This window comes from Portunus trituberculatus, chromosome 14 (genome assembly GCF_017591435.1).
Source record: "Portunus trituberculatus isolate SZX2019 chromosome 14, ASM1759143v1, whole genome shotgun sequence".
Taxonomy (NCBI): Eukaryota; Metazoa; Arthropoda; class Malacostraca; order Decapoda; family Portunidae; genus Portunus; species Portunus trituberculatus.
Window position 1 is genome coordinate 16,748,046 of NC_059268.1, and position 17,841 is coordinate 16,765,886.

At 45.7% G+C, this 17,841-nt stretch overlaps 1 pseudogene; it reads right to left on the reverse strand.

Annotated features, from left to right (window-relative positions):
* LOC123503377 overlaps positions 1 to 16,920 on the reverse strand; it is a 46,419-nt pseudogene extending 29,499 nt beyond the window's left edge.
* Between the last annotated feature and the right edge of the window lie 921 nt (positions 16,921 to 17,841).

Below are 17,841 nucleotides of genomic sequence, written 5' to 3' on the forward strand. Positions count from 1 at the left end.
CCGCAAATCAGACCAAAGCTACCTCCGGCCAGACGGATGCAGCGAAAAATGTGAATTCTACGAGGTTTCCATCCTGTTAGAGAAAGTCACAAAACGGAAGGGAAAAAAAATATCAGTTCAACAAAACAACGACATATTTAAAAACGCATCTAATTCTTTTTGTACACTTCCGGATGTGAATTAGCTCATACAAAAAGGTGGTGGATTTTTTGCCATCCATCCTAAGTACCACGCGTCTTGGTTCGCTGACTTTAAATGATTAACGTTCACTTTACAAATCTCATCCGTTCCCTCGTGTATCGCGGAGGCAGCAACTGTCTTCCTTCTCACTACTCTGGCATGAACAAAGATGCTGAACCCTCAAGAGTGGCTTATAATCACGTAATACCATACTTCAGTAGCCCTAAGAGCCTCACGTGCCCCTCTGCCACAGCAAACAAGGCCACATAAAACAAGCTCAGGCTTCTTTACCACCACAGCCGCCAGTTTCCACCATCCTAAAAACGAGTTCCCGGTGTCGCCACATAAAACTTGTTACCGCCGCCACCCCATCTTCTTCCTCCTCCTCCTCCTCCAGCTGGATGCCTGTTTACCCAGTGCCAGCAGCCGCCTCCTTTGGTGACATTCTCATCCTTACTACCCATGCTTCAACGCCACCTTCTCCACTCAGATCCTCGCTCCACCACTGTCCCTGCACGCCTGAGCATCTCCAGCCGCCACGCTTCACCAACTGATGGATGACTTGTGCTTCACTACACTTGAGAGAAAAGAGTCAATGCATTACAGTCACATACCCAGCCGGCCATCATATGTGACGTGGAAATATCGAGGGTCCCCGACAGCCTGACAGATGAGGAAAGACGGCCGTCAGTCGTAAACCATAAAAATGATAATAATCAGTTCTCGCCTGGTTCGACGCGACCCAACACAAGGATACCGGATGTCCTCGGTTCTTCTTTCGGTTCTTGAGAGCTTCCTGTTTGATCCTTGGAATATCACGAGGCATACATTGTCATGCATTGTTTACTCTTCAAGTGATACTCGAGGGAATGTTTTGAGCCATCAGGAATCACGGCAGTCTTCTAATGGCTGCTCATCAGGGCTGAATTATAATCTTGGCATGTTACGTGTTGCCAGGCGAGGAGCACCGTGTTTTGTTGATCTGTATCTGAAATATTTTGTCCACTCAGTATCATGCAATAATTGTAACAACACAAAAACATAGTTCTGCTGATATCGTTATAATTATTGCCTCAATGTTGTAAGTCACCGTCATGCCATGAGCGGCCTAGTGGCCCTGATGAGCACTCGTGGGTTTCTTTTTTCTTCCTGTGGCCGGAGCGAGACATCACGTCGGTGCGGTCAATTCCGGCCAGCTGGCGGCATGGCGGCATAGCCGGAGCAGCGTCGCTTTCCCTAACGCAGCGTTCATTTATATCATAATTCCTTGAGGCAGTCCACATCGCATTACCGTGACTACAACTGTAATACTATGCGGTCTAACCAGCCACAAGTAGACGCTGAGAGGACGCTCACAAAGGCCAGATTACACTAGTGCTGCCTTTACCTCTTATCAGGAAAGATGAAAAAAATAATCATTACAAGGAAGGAAGTGCTTCAGCACCAGGCATATCATTACACTGTGAGGCTCGAGTACAAATCACACGCAAATCCGGGAACAGGCCAGGTGGCGGCAGTTAGGTATTTACTACAGGGCCGCGCTGGTCAGGAGGCGACGAGGCGAGGAGGCGAGGCAGAGGCAGGTGTGTGTGGCGGAGGCCGCGCCGCAGCTCATTAGTTCCGCAGTGTGGCTTCTCTCCAACGCCTCGGTGCTGTTTTACTCTTTGCTCTCCTTCATCGACCTCGCCTTCACACTCCACGAGAAAAATGTCCCGCTGGATAACTGAAAGGATGTGTGCGTATTTGCATCAATAACATGTTTACTATAACTAGTGCAGAAGCATGCATCAAAACACCCTTTAAGTCCGTAGAACTTTAACAAGAGTCTTCTGAAAATTGTGTAGGTGCGGTGCAGAGGTATTTCAAGATATGATTCAGAGGAAGGAGCGCAAGGACTGACCAAGGACACCACCCCCTTCCCTTCTGTACCTTGCTCCATACACTGAGATGAGTTGTTATGTAGAGGCCGCGTCCTTTTATAAGTTCACGGTAGAATCTTGCCACCTTCATGCACGTGCAGCATACGACACGCTGCGGTTTGGCGAATGATTGCAGTGACTGATACGACACGTTAAGGAGCGCTGTCTGAGTTCGGTGATGTAGTTCAAGTTCCCACGACGTCGTTAGTGAGGACGTTTTGAGGTGTTCCCGACGACAAGCTTATTTTTCTGTCCATTACTCTATCACTCAGCCATTGCAGGTTCACACGAATGAGGTTTACCGCCATCAACAACTGCCAATTATAGGAAGGTCACGCATCATTTGACGGGAAGCTGGCCTGGGAGTTCTTTTTTTTGCCTTTTCGATGTCTGTGGAAAAGTGTCTGGGTGTGGGTAGGCGTGAATGTTGATGGGTAAGATGGGTCGGGATGGTGCGAGACGGAAGTGGCGGAGTGGACGGAAGAATTTCAAAGTAGTCTCTCAATCATTACTATTTGCAGGTTTGGGTGGGAGAAAGTCAGAAGGGTCTATTCGTTACGGTTCACAACACATCTAGTTTTATAATATGGAGTGTCATTAAATATTCCAAATGCGGTAATATGAAGTCACTAATGAATGTTTTATATCCTCTTGCTTCTAAATGTATTCTAATATCAATACGTTCCCTCGTCGCACTCGTCTTGTCTGTTTCGCTATGACGCAGGTTTTTCTTTTGTTTATCTATTCAATGCAACGAAAATTCAGTGTATACTTCATGAACACGCCAGAGAGAGAGAGAGAGAGAGAGAGAATGCATCAGAGGGCGGTGCCGTATACACAACAGAAGATGGGCAGTGCGTGGGCTGGGACGATGCATCTCCTCCCTGCCTGCCTGCCTCCCGTCCCTTTCCTCTCCTCGCCTCGCCTTCCTGCCTCCCTTGGTGCTGGGTATACTAGACATGGCGAGCTCCGGACTCACCTCCCCCTCCACCCTCGTTACATAAGGAAACCCCATCCTCGTTTATCCAGCCTCAGTCACTTTTCTTTCCCCGCCTCTCGCTTGTTACATGAGCTTACAGGCTTCATTCAGTAAGGATATTTAAAAGAGGAATGTCAGATGTGAAGGCAGGATCTTTGTGTGTGTGTCCTAATATCTGTTGTCTCTATATTTCAACTCTATCTCAATTTTTCCCTTTTTTTCAATCTCTTTCCTCTTTCTTTATAAATATCCCGCTATCTCCCTGTTCTTCTCCGTTTATCCGTCTCCTTCCATGTCTGTCCATCTGTTTATCAGTGTCTATGGTTATCTGCCTTTCTCAATCTCAGTAAGTGTATTTGCATGCGTCATTGTGTCTGTCTCTCAAAGTGCACAATCTCAGTATGTATGTATTCGTGAACGCACGTCTGTCTGTCTCTTTGCCTGTCTATCTGTATGCGTGAACGTACGTCTGTCTGTATGTCTGTCTCTCAAGATACACAATCTCAGTCTGTCTATCTGTATTAGTGAACGTACGTCTGTCTGTTTGTCTGTCTATCTGTATGCGTGAACGTAGGTCTGTCTGTGTGTCTGTCTCTCAAGATACACAATCTCAGTCTGTCTATCTGTATGCGTGAACGTACGTCTGTTTGTGTGTCTGTCTCTCAAGGTACACGCACGTCACTCTGTCCCTGTATTGGCCAGTGGTGGAGGAAATGGCAGAAACCTGAAGGTATTTATGCTCCTCGCTCACGCTTCCCTCATCCTCCTCCTCCTCTTCCTCCTCCTCCTCCTCCTCCTCCTCCTCACCTTCCAAGACCTTCAAGACTGCTTCTGGGGTACAATCATGTATTATATAAATTGTTTCCTCCAGAACTTGCGTCGTGGGAAAGAAGCAATTGAGCGTGAGAAGCAGCAGGGTGGTCACTTGCTGGCTTCCGCTCCTAATCTGCTTTTTTCCTAGCTGGTTTTCCGTAAAGCTGGTTGTTTTTGCGAGAGAGAGAGAGAGAGAGAGAGAGAGAGAGAGAGAGAGAGAGAAATGCCCTTAACTATAGCCACCATACTACATTGACACTTCCTTTTATGTAATAAGTAACAAAATTGTACTAAAAATACATCGTAATAGATGCATATACGTCATACGTCGCCTTATACTCCGGGTTCTCATTAGTGCTAAAGGTCTTCCATCCATTCCAGCAAAGGTTCAGAAGTCAATATCTGTGATTCTAGACTGAGACATGACACAAGAAACAACATTTCTTACACAAGACTCCAACACATCGTGAAAGCAAAACCTACTACGGTGTGAAGTGAAGAAGGCGACGTACGTGTGTGTGTGTGTGTGTGTGTGTGTGTGTGTGTGTGTGTGTGTGTGTGTGTGTGTGTGTGTGTGTGTATCAAAATAATAATATTTCGCCACCAGCATACAGGAGAACCGGAGAGAGGATTAAGGGAATGAGTGTTATGAAGGTACAGTCATGCTAGTGGTGGTGGTGGTGGTGGTGGTGGCGAGCGAGCAACAACACCAAGGAACATGAGAGGCGGCCCTTGGTGACGCGCGTGAGGACTGCTGCTCATCTAACAAAGGAACAACCTCCCGAGCATATTTGCCGAGGTTAATGTTGCTCCGCTGTGCTAAAAATAAACTTATCTCCGTTCCAACAACCCTCTCCCTCTCCCTCTCCCTCTCTGAACAATGACCCTTTTTTTCACAGGATGGCCTACACATTCACCCTAAAACTTGACAGGAGAGGAGAGGAAAAGGTTTTGGGAAGGACACGCACGGTGGGTCAAAGTCACGTCTACAAACAACAATGGGAGACATCCACACAGGTGCGACGGGAGGAAGAGGTAAGAGGAGACACAGGAGGAAGAGGAGGAGGAGGAGGAGGAGGAGGAGAGGAGAGGAGGAGAGCAGGTGGATGTCGAACAGTGGTGTGGTCAGGTGTGTTAGGCTTCGTCCCTCCCTCCCTCTTCCACCTCATCACCTCAGGCATTGTTTATGAGCTGAGTCCAAAAAGGCGTCGAGAGAGCACCTGGCGTTTTACAACATCGGTCGTCGCCCCAACTCGCCAGTGTGCGTCTTCTGTCTTCCCCGCCCAGCAATATAGTTGTCTCTCGCTTGTTTATGAAGGCATTTCAGTGGTGGAACGGGGGAAAGGAAAGGGAGAAAAGGGAGAGGCAGAAATGGGCCGCAGCAGTGACCGTAGAGAAAACAAAGAATAAGAACAGGAGAGTTAAACCAGAATGTGTCACGGAATCAAGGAAATAGGAATGAAAAAGGAAAAAATACAACTTAAAAAACATGGTAGGCGAGAGAGAGAGAGAGAGAGAGAGAGAGAGAGAGAGAGAGAGAGAGAGAGAGAGAGAGAGAGAGAGAGAGAGAGAGAGAGAGAGAGAGAGAGAGAGAGAGAAAGAGAGAGAAATGCTTACCAATGACCACAAAGGAAGTCTGATACATTGGACAAAATTAAAGAACTTCAATAATTTTCGTAATAGCCTTGATGGAAGGGAGTTGACATTGTAAATCCTTTAAGCACCTTTGTAAACTCTTGATGTATACTTGCTAATCCAAGACATCCTTATAAGTCACGAAAATATCATAATCTATCTTTGAAATCATGAAAACAATCTTGAAAACTGGAAAAAAAAAAAATACTTGAAGACTCTTACAGCATCGATATGAACCGTTTCACATCCCTGCAAACCTTGAGACACCATTGTAATCAGTTGATATACCCTCTTAAACCCCAAACATCATTATAAGTAAGACAAACATCATATTTCACCACTGCAATCATGAAAACAACTCTGAAAACTGAGGACCTTTTTCCGTAGAGTAAGTGAAATATAGCATGTTCTTACCGTAGACTTCCTCTCGCCAATAAATAACAAAAATATGCATTGTAATTAGCCTTTATATTATCTTGTATGTAACTATTTATGCTGCTACTACTGCAACTGCTTTCACTACTACTATTATTACTACTGCTGCTACTACAACTACTACTATTTCTGTTACTACTACTACTACTACTACTACTACTACTACTACTACTACTACCACTAGTACTACTACTACTACTACTACTACTACTACTACTACTACTACTACTACTATAAAAGACAAGAACAGCCATTACATTTTGCTTTTACAAGTAACCATAATTATTGTAACCATTTTCGTCATCATCATCATCATCATCAGTATTCACCAGCAGCACTGAACTCTGATTAACTAGCAACCACCACGCCTCAATTCCTCACACAAACACTGCTGAGTAATACCCACTGCGGCTTTTAAACTGATCTTATCCCTCGCATGTCTACATAATCAATCATGAGTTAACATCTTTTCTTTCTCTCCCTCTTTAAGAAGCCTATCAGCGTCTTTTCCTCCTTGGCACGTTCTCTACACAAGTTACCGGCTAGTCGCTGAGAAACCAATATTTGACGTGTACACTGCGATCTGTCAATAAGTCCCTTCGTGGCGGTACTGAGGGAATGGTCTCCTACCTTCACCACCCCGACGCACCTCATTCCCTTCTAACCCACTCTCTCTCTTCTTCTTTCTTTTTCTCCCTCACGCACCAGCGCCCTAATGTACTCTATGCTACTGGAGTCGTGCCGCCCAGCCTCCCCAGTGAAGGTGCTCCCTGTAATCCATTTCAACAAGTCAGTCATCAAACGCTAAAAATTCCTCGACCGTGTCTACAGTAAAACTTTCTCCACTATCAAATCTATAGCTGTTTGATATTTACTTCTACAGAGAGATTGAAGTTTTTTTTTTTTTGTGTGTGTGTGTCACAAAAAAAAAGCGATACCATAAAAGTGGATTCATGGTCATAGATGCATCTTTTAATTAAGTATAACACACACACACACACACACACACACACACACACACACACACACACACACACACACACACACACACACACACGTGACAAGATGTATTCTATCGAAGCTAACTTTCTTACCGAGTCACTTTCACCACATTGACGTGGCTACGTACTTGTGTAATGGGTCGCTTTGACAACCTCACTTTCCATGATTCGCTCACGCTTCACGCTTCTCTGAATACAAAAACTGAACCTTGCGGGATAGTCCGGAGCAGTTGAGCTTGTCACATATACGAACGAAATACCTTTAGATTTTTACTTGGCCAACTTTCTCCCTCGGCAGCCCTCAGATAGAAAGCCCTCGCGGCGCGGCTCTAAAACACTTAAGACACTCACGAGGCGACGGGGCAGCAGGCCATGAAAACCCATTTACCTCTTCCAACCCTCCTACCTGCCTTCCTTTTTTTTCATTAGCCACCGCTCCAGCCGACCATTTCCCTCTCACGCAGACTCTCGTGCGACACAGAACAAACACAATGCGCACTTCTACGTCTATTTATAGCAGAGTATCGATGGCAATAGTACGAGTTTGGAGTTTCTTGCTGGGTGCTGGTGCGTGTGGCGTACGAGGCCCCAGGCACATCTTTGACAGAACAATGTATCACTATTATCGTTGCTGCTGCTGTTACCTGCCTCCTCTTCATGGGCGACTTTAGGTTACTGTTTCTTCCCGAGTCTTCAGTCCCCAGCGATCTCTTAACGCTTGCTTCCATATACGTCTTTATCACTTTCCATTGCAGGTGTGTGTGTGTGTGTGTGTGTGTGTGTGTGTGTGTGTGTGTGTGTGTGTGTGTGTGTGTGTGTGTGTGTGTGTGTGTGTGTGTGTGTGTGTGTGTACGTAAGCGCGAGAGCCCGCCTCAGCAGCCGCCTTCCAGACACCGTCATTACGGTCCCAAGGTGCGTCAATTCGGCATGGTCGGTATGTAGTTGATAATTACAGGGCCTCATCAGATTATCGGGACCACCCCGACGAGGCCACCGGCGAGGCGGCTCAGGAGTCCACGCGGCGCTTGGGACGGCAGGACGCCTCCCTCAGGTCCCGCACTGCCCGGGGCGGTGGGCGGGGGACGGGACGAGTTAAAGGAGAGTTATTTTGAAGAACAGTCTGCAGAGTTTAGTTTTACAAGGCACGAACAAGCCGCAAGACAAGACCACACAACAGATGAGTGAAAGATACTCACTCTGCCAGGCACGCCACCACTGAGGCAGCTGACTGGCGGCACAAAGACCACCACACTGATGCTTCATATTTGTCTGAATCTGTGGACATAAAAGCAATTTCTTAAGTCTTTTAAGCGAGATCAACTGAACACACTGTCTGCGTCCACGACAATCCTCCCTGCGGTGGAATATCCCGGGCAAAGTGTTGTAATTTGCCTTTCTTGATTTATCGTTCTATTTCTTTGAGCTAAGAAAGTTACAATAGCTATGACTTTCTTCACTGGTCTACTTTCCACACCTCCAAATAGTCCACAGACTTGCTCCTCCCCGGGTTACAGCCTCGAGCATCCTAAACTTTTGCTACACCTCCCAACACTTCCTTCAACTGTCTGAGCAGCTGAGCCACCGACCCCCAGCCGGGCAATGCTGATCTCACCAACACCACAACCACCAATACCAACAACAAAACAACAACAGCAACAAAAAACGTAGCAAAAAAATAACAATACCTTTACAAGAATTCATTCATTATTATCATTATTATTATTATTATTATTATTATTATCATTATCATTATTATCATGCAGCAGTAACAACAGCAGGAATCGCCTACTGAGACGCCCTTCCCAGTGTCTGTATGGATGGCACGTAGTTCACCAGGAAAACAAACACGCCCACACTTGTGCGACCCGGGACAACAGCTGCGTCCCTGCACCACACACCTGAGCCAGCCAAGGGCAGCGCTACAAAGCCTCCAGCCCCGCCCCAGATACACTTCAGCTCGTCGCGGCGGGTCACGGCGGGACGGTGAGTCACTGCGGGCCACTGTTACAAGGTCGTGTTTGGGTTTTGCATTCTTTTCCATGCATGAGAGTGTTTTGTCGGTTCTATCTGGTACATCACGTCATCATCTGAAGCCTATTTGTTGATTCATGAATACCTCGAAGCTAATCAGTAAACCGGAGCAAATCACCGTAAATGTTCTGCATCGCCAAACTAGGCCGTGGTGTACCTACTTCACGTTACAGTAATTTCACCTTCACCTTCAGTCTCAGTGTTTGATATGGCTCTGTCGTGTTGTGGCTTCCTTTCCTCCCCATTTATACATTATGTTAGGTCGAATAGTTTCCTTCCCTCGCTCGTTGTATATATAGGTCGTCCCCTCTCCGGAAGTTTATGGAAAGAGAAGCGTGAGTCACCGTGGAGATGAAACACAAACAAATTATTATGGGAGGTCAGAGCACGACCATGAGCAGTAGACAAAAATAACCTCGTGACGTCACCAGTGCCACTGTAGCTCGGCACTGATTGGCACTCTCCACATTTAAGAGTATTAATGATATTGTGACCGTAAGAATTCTAGTCATGCAATAAAATTAGACCCAGTTCTCTCTCTCTCTCTCTCTCTCTCTCTCTCTCTCTCTCTCTCTCTCAAGATTATTAGAGAAAACAGACAGACAGACAGACAGACAAACAGACAGACAGACAAACAGACAGAGAAAGTTTCCAATACATCTTAAGTCAGTACAAATTTTGAGTGTGGAATAAGACTCAAAGTTACGCCAAAGTAGTCTAAGGTCACGCCGCTACCGTAACCAGACCACTCATAACACAACCACGTCCCACCGCCCTCCCGCTCCCCGTCTGCCACCACACATCCTGGCGTTGGAAATCGGTTAGGACCCTTGGCACAGGCTTTTAATGACCACTCTCTCTCTCTCTCTCTCTCTCTCTCTCTCTCTCTCTCTCTCTCAAATAATATCAAGGCAAAAGCATATAAAGGATCCCTCCTACACACTGACTACTGAGAGAGAGAGAGAGAGAGAGAGAGAGAGAGAAACAAAACGAAACTCTCCACAATGTTACTGCAACTTCCAATGACTGAGGTGACGAATCCCGCTAAAAATATGTAAATAAATGACGAACATCACATCAAGTCAACACCCAATGGAAGAACGTCATCAGGTGAGGTGGCGCGCCGCGTGCCTGAGCAGCAGCTGGTGACGGACGGCGTGGCGGCAAAGGGAAGGATGTGGGGGGAGGGGAACACGCTAACGGCTGAGTATTGTGCGTCTGGTGAGGAGCTGAGGGAAGGAGCGGGCCATGGACAGAGGCGGGGTGATAGTAAAGGGAACGTGCACCCGCCACTGACTCCCCACTGTTCCATCAGCACTATATTAACCTCTTCAGTGCTATGACGAGTTTTCATCTTGATTCTGCTTACTATTTAGTGATTTTTTACACCTTCAGAAACTTATGTGAGGAGCAAAATAATGAAGATTCTGGCCATTAATCTTCTGATCTCCATAGACCCTTTCTAATGTAAATAAAATCGTCAGATCATGACCAAAACTCATGGTAAATATGCGTCCCAGTACTGAAGGGGTTAACGTAATCTGTTGCTGTAACGCAGTGGAGATCTGTCTTATTACACACACACACACACACACACACACACACACACACACACACACACTGGTTCTGTTTCTCTAAAGGTTGAAATCTAGCGGGGTTTTTTTTTTTTTTCTTACGTATGTACAGTAATTCAACTCGTCAGTCTTTAGAATCTTCTGCATGAGTCTGACCAACAATTGTTATCCCAGACTGAGTGATGGCAGGTTACCCACAAGCACTGCACGCCAAGCACCCAACTCACGGGCAACCAATTTCACGGTATAGCCAACATTGATCAGAATTTACATTGATCTCCACTCACCCATATCCCAAATTGAAGGAAATCGTTTTCTTTTTATAGATGAATTCAGTTACATGACACGTTTTCTGTCTCTTACGAAAATGAAACCAAGAATCACACCGTTTTCTTCACCGTCTGCTGGGAGGAAGTACAAAGTTATAGTGATCAAGGACACGTGGTGAGGAGAGCAGCTGGTCGGCAGTTTATCCTATTTAGTCCGGGCCGAGGAGCGCGATCTGGTGCCTCCCTTGTGGCCGCCTCGACAAGGAACATTCGGGCCGGTGATCAAATTCTCCGCACCATGGGAGCGGCTGAGGCAGGTAGGGCTAAAAGCAGAGCGGGAGAGGCAGGAGGTATTCTTGTGAGGGGTACGGTAGGAGGGTGGCAGGTATGAGGAGGGGAGGGTAGACCATCACAACAAAAGCTCTCCCTACTGACGGCCATACCTAATTCTCCTCTTGATGTAATGCTCTCCCTCATGGACCACACGACAAGGCACACCGCTACTACTCACTTGTTGATAATAATAATAATAATAATAATAATAATAATAATAATAATAATAATAATAATAATAACTTCCGTAACACGTGGTTAAGATAGAACAGGTAAGCCTACGTTACATTATTTACTGTCAACCGGACTAACTGCCTCGCCCTCCATCTGGATCAGCGGGCGGCCACCTCTACATCTCGCCGCTGTAGTCAATAAGCATCACTCTCATCCATAAATAAATATTGTTCTTGTATTAGTCTTGAACGTATTTTTCACTTACTGGAGTGACTAATATTGCACGGTTACCTTATCTACTATAGTTAGCACGTATTGCTCATGAAACAGAAAGCGCATATTGACTTTTCACACAGCATTAGCGAGTTCCCATACAGGAGGGAGCAGACTTGTGACGCAACGGGCACGCGAACACCAGAAAGACGGTTGTTGTTTTTTTCTTTTTTTTCATGGGTGGATAACGGTTAAATCGAAGAAGCGAGGTGAGAAGAATGGCGGTGACAAGAATAGCCATTGAAGTTGTATCGAAATGGTAGTGAGAGGGAGATGGTAGTGACGAGGATGACCATTTAAGAAGTACATGAGTAAGTGTTGGTTTTAGTGTTGTTCAACAAACCTAGTGACAGTCTTTCCGAAGCAACAAGGGTTCAGTTCACCGCGTTCTCATTTCCTCTGCAGTCTTCTCGTGTGTGTGTGTGTGTGTGTGTGTGTGTGTGTGTGTGTGTGGGGAGGAGAGGAGGTGAGGATACGAGAGTTCGCAAGTTGCAAATAAAAAAGGAAGGTTACAACAAGATTTGACAGGTGTTAATTAGATGAACACACACACACACACACACACACACACACACACATACTCTCTCTCTCTCTCTCTCTCTCTCTCTCTCTCTCTCTCTCTCTCTCTCTCTCTACCGTCCCCTGTTCCTCACCCCACCCACATCCTGCTCTCCACCCCACGCTGCTCAGACACGCGGGAGAATAATCATGTGATCCCCCAAAGCAGATTAGAGCCAATGTAACTCACGTTCATCTTGCAACACACACACACACACATCCCCATCTCCCACGTTTCATATCACTCTTAGCAGGAAAATATTATGAAATTCACGAAACACTGAATGGCAGAGTCGAAGCGCTAGTCTCCCGCCTTCCACACTTCTCTACGTCACTCCATCAAGGGTCGCCACTGGTCTTCCACGAGCCCTTCACTCCCTTCCTTGGTCTGCGGGTCGACACTCAAGTCTACGAGAAAGAGGTGAATACTAATGGAAAGGGGAATCGCATCTTGTCGTTTTACCGGAGTGGAAAGGCAGTAGAGGGTTTGTTATCGGTCACCTCGCCTCCCCCAGTGGATCCTTCGACCGTCTGTATGTCTGTGTGTCCTAGTCATCCTGTTCTGTATTTTCTGCTTCTTCTTAACTGAATTCCCTACTGAGTATTGCCTAAACTTAACCTCTTCAGTACCATGACACGTTTTCGTATCTATTCTGCTTCCTATTTAGATATCTTATAGAGCTTCAAAAACTTATGTGCTAATTAAAATAGTGAAGACTCTCGCTACTAATCTTCTGACCTCCATAGATCCTTCCTAATGTAAATAAAACCGTCTAATCACACCCAAAACTCAAGGCAAAAATGCGTCCCAGCACTGAAGGGGTACGCTAATTCACTGCATCACATTTGTCGACAATTCATTACATTTAACCTTAAACACTAAACTCTCCACTGAAAACACAATATAATATAAAAGACAAGAGAAAGAACCAAATCGGTGTTTTCTTTCTACAATTCCTTGCACTATTCACAAATCAGCGGACGGTAACGCACGTACACACCCTGCAGGGAGACTGTAGCGGGCGTGCTCCCAAGGGTCATCCGCCTTCATCCCTCTCTATATTAGTGCACTTCTCACCCGCGCCTCAAACTTATTCAAGATGTGTCTCAGGACGTGCACCGCCTTGCTGGATCTCCATTTGAAAACAAAGCACTGAGACTTTCCTATTTAGGGTGTGTGGTGTTAATAAAGAAGCTTAAACATGTTGCGTAGTCTCTCTCTCTCTCTCTCTCTCTCTCTCTCTCTCTCTCTCTCTCTCTCTCTCTCTCTCTCTCTCGGTCCGCCATCCCACCCTAACAAAAGAACCAGCAGAGGCGGAGGGAGACGCACAGGAGAAGATACAGGTCGTGATGGTCGTGGATCCGTCAACAAGGTCTGATGCAGTCGGGCAATTCTGGTTTGCGGGCCATTTAAAGTCCACCAAGACCTGTTTTATTATTTTTTATTCGTTGAGGGCCATGACCATCCGCGTTGGTGGTCGTCAGGGAAGACCTTGGCGCGTCTGATTCTCAATACTCGACTGTCCTGAACCGCTCAACTCTCGCAGCATCCACGGAACCGACATAGCACAGAGAGAGAGAGAGAGAGAGAGAGAGAGAGAGAGAGAGAGAGATGAGGAGATGCCTAAATAAGAGCTTCACCAACTTATATGGAGGAGTTAAACAGTAAGAGGAGAGAGAGAGGGAGAGGGAGAGCGGAGGGGAAGAATGGACTAAAGGAAGGAAGCCGGATAGGATAGAGAGGGGAGACAAAATCCGCATAGAGAGATCAAGTAACAGTAAGAGAGAACGGACAGATTTTATTACCTCACACATGCATAACAAACACTTTCAAATCTGGGCGTTGAAAAAGAAGTTACACGCGCCTTATTGAAGATCAGTAAAGGCAGTATAATGTATAATAAAGAAAAATAATTATGTAGAAATCAATATAATAAGCTGTAAACTTAGAGGTATAAAATTTTGAGCTCTATCGTAAAAAGGATCATTATTTTTCGATCTGGTTTCCAACATGATTACAGACATCAATACTCGCCGGTGCACAACCTCGCCTGATTCCACACTCCAGCAACTGAGTGCACAACCAACCAGTACAGGAACCCACGTGCTCCCTCCCTTTTTTTTTTATGTAAGAGGGGAAAGCTGGCAAATGGCAACATAAAACGAAAAAAAAGGGCCCACTTAGTTACCAGTCCCCTTGCAGGTCCCAGATAATTAGTCAAAAATAAGGGGATAAATTGAAACTTTATAAATCACAGCTTAACACACCTTTACAATCTACCTTTACATTATATCTCTAGCACGACTGTGTGTTATATATGCACGTGTGGCTTTTGTGGGTGGAGAGTTGGGGGTGTGTGGGAGGCTGTGTGGACTGTCTGGTGGGTGGAGTGGGGTGGGAAGGTACTATAGCCGTAGGTGGAGGGACTCAGCAAGAGCAGCCGCCCATGACAGGTCGTGGGTAGGTGGATCAAGTGACTCCTTACTCTCTGCTCCAGCGCTCTCTCTGTCCTGATTCTTGTTAGAGATGTAACGATGGTAATGTGATACACCAACGGCAACAACGCCACCACCACCAACACCACTACTGATAATTAGATGCCACTGCTTCGACAACTCTCTCTCTCTCTCTCTCTCTCTCTCTCTCTCTCTCTCTCTCTCTCTCTCTCTCTCTGTTTCCTCTGTTATTTGATCATTCTTTTTGGCATAACTTTGGGAACTGGTATTTAAATGGACCTTTTTTTCCCTTTTCTTTCTTTTCCTCAAAAAAAAAAACTTTATTGCATGGCCAGTGGCTCTTACACATGAAAAACAAAATCAGCTTGTGGAAGTGCTCGAAGGCAGCGTCACTTAGCCCATCACTCATAACTCATTACAAAAAATCCCTCGTCATAAAATTTTACTGTTCACATGTCTCGTCCCCAGAGCGCCCATCCACATGCGAGTAGCCAAAACAACTTCCCTTCCCTGCCGACCACCAGCAGCTGACCCCTGGAGGCTTCCGGGCCGCGAGGGGCGAGGGTGCACACGTGACTGCCGGCTGGGAGAAGGGGGGTATCTTGTGTCTGACTTTGAAACATGAGTCTTACCTAGGGTTTGTGATCCTCTCGGAGTCCTGACAACCACGTATGACTGCACGGTGAGTCACTCACTCACACCCGTTCCCCCAACTCTCGATGGGAGTACACACACACACACACGAAAGCACTACAAAGGTACTAATCGAAAACTGCAGCTGGAAATTCGATAGGCGCTGTGATTACTCATCCGTGAATCTGCAACGTGCGATGAACTGATGCATGTGATAATCTCTCTCTCTCTCTCTCTCTCTCTCTCTCTCTCTCTCTCTCTCTACAGTGGCGTCATGTGATATTAAAACGTAAACTGTAGCTGATATGGGAAACATCACCCAGCTACGACTCTGCCTCTCTTTGGATTGATGTCAACGTGAGTAATCATGTAGAAGTATTAACCTCCCTATTTTCCATCTCTTAGTGCAGGGACGAGCAGTTCATTAATGGAGCCTCGCAGACAGGCGCGACCACTGTGCCGTCCGTTCCTCGGCAGCCTCCGGGTCACGGGCAGGTGCATAGCGGGAATCTGTTACTGCTTGGGTTACAAATTACTCCAGTCACACCAGGGCTGAGTCCCATTCACTACTTGGCTAATACTAATTTCGTAACAAACTAATGTCTGCTTTTTTTTCACTAAATGAAGAAGAAAAGCAGAGCGGAGTCGAATTTAATAAAGATTGGTCAGGTATTGCAAGGTGGCTCGCAGCAGATATGAAGTCCAAAGCAGCAAACAAATAGACTCCAGCAGACAAGCAGAATAGTAGACACTCGAAACACTTTCCTGTACACCTTTATATACAGCACGCATTTCTCATGTATACGAGAAGCAACGTCGCAACATTACACCGCAGGCACCCTCAGGAGCAGTCTTAATGCCGCGCGTGACTAGGGCGCTACAGCTTAAGATTCACAGCTTTAAATAGAATATCTTGGTGCACATGAACCCACAGGCCACAGATTACCTGCCACGCACACACATATTACAACCTTATATTGGTGCTCACCTTAACACATTCCATAACCCATAAGTCAACTCTATATCGGCGGCAATAAGACCTGAGTGTGTGTGTGTGTGTGTGTACAGGGGAATTGAAACCAGCGTATTCTGACAAGTAAAGGTTTGGCATGATGGTTGTGGCAATAAATATGAGAAAGGTAATTTCAAAACAATACATATTTTCTTCCAACAGACGAGTGACATCGTAAAGGTGGCGTGTGGTGTGTGTGTTGGTGTGTTCGGAGCACTGGCTGAGAGACTGGAGCATGGTGGTGTGTTTCTAGTGAGGATGGAGCATTTGCTGATCTGTATTGTTTGTGTATGAGCGGAAAGAGTAATTGGAGTCTATCAGTACAGTACAATATCTTCACAACTTTCATCTACGGAGGCAGCATTTACTGTGTTTTGAGATTCGAAGATGACAACAGCTAACACACATGAGGACTGCACTACTAGACCACAAATCACCACGAAATACAACTCATAATCAACTTGAACACTTACTTCACTTCAGTGGCGTAACAGCAGCAACGTATCCCACAAGAACGTTAGTTTCAGGAAGAGTGAGATACTGTCCCAAGTTACTCAACACACAATTTGGCACAGAGCGACGTCACATCACACCATCAAGGCCGTATGTTAAAGACTGAGCGGTGAGAGCACAGAGAGCGGCTGCCTGGCTACGGTGAAGTGTCTGAGGTGCTGGACCCTGTAGTACTCCACGGAAAACTTATCTTATAACCTCAAATCAGTTCCTCGTGGACATGTCACATAGTTTTAGGTTCTGTTGTATTAATTTAGCGACCTACCATTACATTTCCGACAACTTTTGGGAATATTTAGAAAGAAGTTAGTGTTGAATCGTTGCCTTATAATCGTGTGTCTGGCAACTCTCATTCTCTTCTGTTATCCCAGCCTTTCTGTTTCCAGCCAATCTTCCTATTGTCATCTATTATTCTGCCCGCCGTGCGTTGCTTTAAGGTCCATATTCTCTAAATTGACTCAGTAAACAGCCCTGCTCAATGTAACTAACTATTGGCGGTCACCGAGGCGGTCCTATCGACAAGCCTGCAGTGATGAACAGGAGCTTGAGGGAGCAGTGAAATGTCGCCAAGTGCATCCAAAGTTCGTGATTGGAAAATGAAATAAATGTTTACAAAAATTATTCATCGTTAGCAGTTCATCTTTGTGGAGGAGATGGCCCATATTTTGCCTCAATTATTGTTTTATCATCCCAAAACAAGACAATGACGGATACAGGTGAACGAAGTGATGTGTTTTTATTCCTGTAACGTTAGTATTTTGTCTTCATTGTATGATGTGAGGAGATGAAAGTGTTTAAATGGTACGTCCGTTCATCAGATAACTGTATGATTGGTGAATAACTGTGTGTGTGTGTGTGTGTGTGTGTGTGTGTGTGTGTCTGCAGTGGCGTAGTGAGAGATAAATTTACATGGGGAGAAACTTGTTCATTATGTAAACATATATCATAGTAAACACATGTGAACTTTATATCAGTATTTAATGCGCCTTCAGTATTGCAAAGTCTAAAATAACGATCCGAACATCAATAATCTCAGTAGCCTTGCTTGTGCC